Genomic DNA, 2,771 nt, shown 5'->3' with positions numbered 1-2,771 from the left:
CCTGAAAGGGTGTTTTTTTTTCCCTCTCTTATTTTATTTATTTATTTTTCCTCTTTACAAATCTCCATGTGTACTGTACAGAGGGAACTGAAAAGCCCCAGTTAACCGGGGAAGGCTGTGATGTAAGTGGAATATTGCCAAAGCTGTGTATTAAAGTGTGCGCGCATGTAATAATAATACTAATAAAAAATACAGCTATAGGCCGCCGACTAGAGAAGGTCACGAAGCATCCGCGGGTGATTTATGGACTCGGGGATGTTGTCACAAGCAGAGTAGGGGTGTGAGCGGAACATTTTTATTTGAGATTAATAACATCAACATACAGAACGGAAACAGGATTATTAAAGCGACTGAATGTTTCCCAAAACGAAAATATTTTTAAATGAGATTGCTTTTTCTTTCTCCCCTTCTTTCTCCCTTTCCGAGTCCTTCGTGCCAAAGTTGCGGTGATAAATCTCGGCGTGGCTTTAAAAATGTTTAGGGCTCGATACCGTTAATTCTAATACCAAATCACTGCTGTGTGAATGGTGTCCTCATACGCCATAAAGCATCTCCGTCCTCCCCCCACCTCCCCCTTAGTGGCGATCCTCCGATCACGTTGGAGAAACACGAAAAAAACGTATCCTGAATCCTTAAGGATTTTCTGCCTTTCAGGAAAACGGCCTGGTATTTTCCCTACTGTTATCCTGTTATTGAACCCAGAGCTAATTAACAGTATGTATTTAATTTCTTAAACGCATTTAACTCTGAAATTACCACCACAATGTAACCAAAACCCTTCCCGACATATATATTTTTAAATTGCATTCAGGGTTCACCACAAACCGCCCACGGTTCACGCCAAACCGTTTCCATCACTAACGCAGACCCCAGAAGGGGCGAAGCGTTTCCCTCGCCTGGGGGTTTCCACGGGGGAAGGTGGAAGGAGGCGCCGGGGAGACAGGGGATCACATCAGATTTACAGAAATCAACCTGGTATCCACCACCTCTGATGGGAATATTGGGTTATCAATGGATGGAGACGGGGGCAATCCCTGGAAATGCTGTGGTTACTTGGATGGGAGATAATCTCGGAGGAAATGCTGGGGCTTTTGTTCCTTAGAGCCTATCTTCTCCCTATTTCCACCCAAAGGTTTCTCTCTGTGATGAATTCCCTTGTCCACGCTTTTCTGACCGAAGTTTCATACTTTCCCCCCCTCCCTTTTTTTCCCCTCCCAGTTCTCCTTTCTCAAAGTCCACCGCTGCTTCGTGTTTGCTGGACCAGACATCTGAGAATTGGTGAGTTTTGCTGAATATCCTACCTGGTCCCCTGTCCGTGTGTGTCCGTGTCCCTCTGCATCAGGCCATTCCTTCTCTAAAGTCACCCAGCGTGGCTCCCCCCCCCTCCACCAAACCCAGAATAAGCACGGCTGCCCTGGATTTCAGCTGAGTATTTTCATTTTGCTACTGGCTTTTCTTTAAACTTCGTGATTTATGGCCGTAACTTTGAGGGAGTGTTTTAAATGGAAGATATTTCCTGTACTCCCTTTGAAGGGAAACCCAGTCAGATTGCAACATTTGCTGCTGATTTCGTGACGAGTGCGAGGGGGTCACATTTTAAAGAAAAATAAGCTGCAACCAAAGCAAAGACGGCAATACACAGGGTGCCTAAAAAAAACCCCCTACTTACAGGAGCTCAACATATAAAAGTGCAACGGCCTTCTGAACAGGGTTTTTTGCCTTTTTTTTTTTTTTTTTGCCGGCTGCCAGTTAAGGTTACAACAAAATTTTGCACTTCAGAGGAGTTACTTGCAGAATCCGAGGTACTCCTGGTTGCCCGGGTACTCCGAATAAGTCAGTGGAGATCCATAGTTAGAAACCTATAGAGTACTTCACCTACAGAGAAGTCTTTAAAAGAATAGTCCACGACTCTTTTTCCTCTTTCCTTCCCTGCGATTTCAACGCCGGGGCTCCAAAATAGGAACTATCTTGTCGCAGAAGATTTATGTTGGAGCAGTTCATAAAAAGTCAGACGGGGGAGGGGGAAGAAAGGCAGTGATGGTGTTCCCTGGTCGAAACCCTCACATTTAGGATCCGAACGCTGCAGCCAGAACAATAGCTGGAAACACCGTAGTCCTTGGGATAAGACTTTATCCATCACCTAGAAAACTTTGGCTGTCCAACCCAGAGTAAGTCCTCTTAAAAGTCAAATGTTTACTTGTACACCCTTCTTTTTCTTTCCAGAGTTATCAGCCTTAAGGTGCGCACACACACACACAAAAAAGGGCCATGCAAACCCCCCGACGGGTCATACCTTCCCAGCGAAGTCCAAAGAGCTTTTGTGCTCCTTCTTTTTCTTGCTTTGCTAAACGTAAATTCCCCCCCCGTCAGCACTTAACCCAAAGGAGCGAGTGCCTGAATTAAAGGAGGAAAGATAATCGCGATGTGAAACAAAAGTAGCACTTGAAAAAAAGAAAGAAAGAAAAAGAAAAAAGTGCAGACACCTAAATTCCTTGTCCTGCCTTCCTCCCACTCGCCAGCCCCTCCTCGTCACGGACTTTCCCCAAAACGCATCTCGGCGAGTTTCTGCTTTGGCAGCCGTGTGGGAGCGGGGAAAGGCATAAATCTCCCGTGGCGACAGCAGCAGCGCCTCGCATAGCAATAACGGCGTTATTAATAATAGCTATAATAATCATCTTTATTGTTCAACCCCTCGCTGCCTTGGCCTCCCCCCGGGGGCGATTTGCGCCCTGAACCGCCCCCCCCCCCTCCACCCAAACCCCACACCCGCT

Source organism: Charadrius vociferus, unplaced genomic scaffold (assembly GCF_000708025.1).
Source record: "Charadrius vociferus isolate BGI_N301 unplaced genomic scaffold, ASM70802v2 scaffold509, whole genome shotgun sequence".
Lineage (NCBI taxonomy): Eukaryota > Metazoa > Chordata > Aves > Charadriiformes > Charadriidae > Charadrius > Charadrius vociferus.
This window is presented reverse-complemented; position numbering follows the sequence as displayed.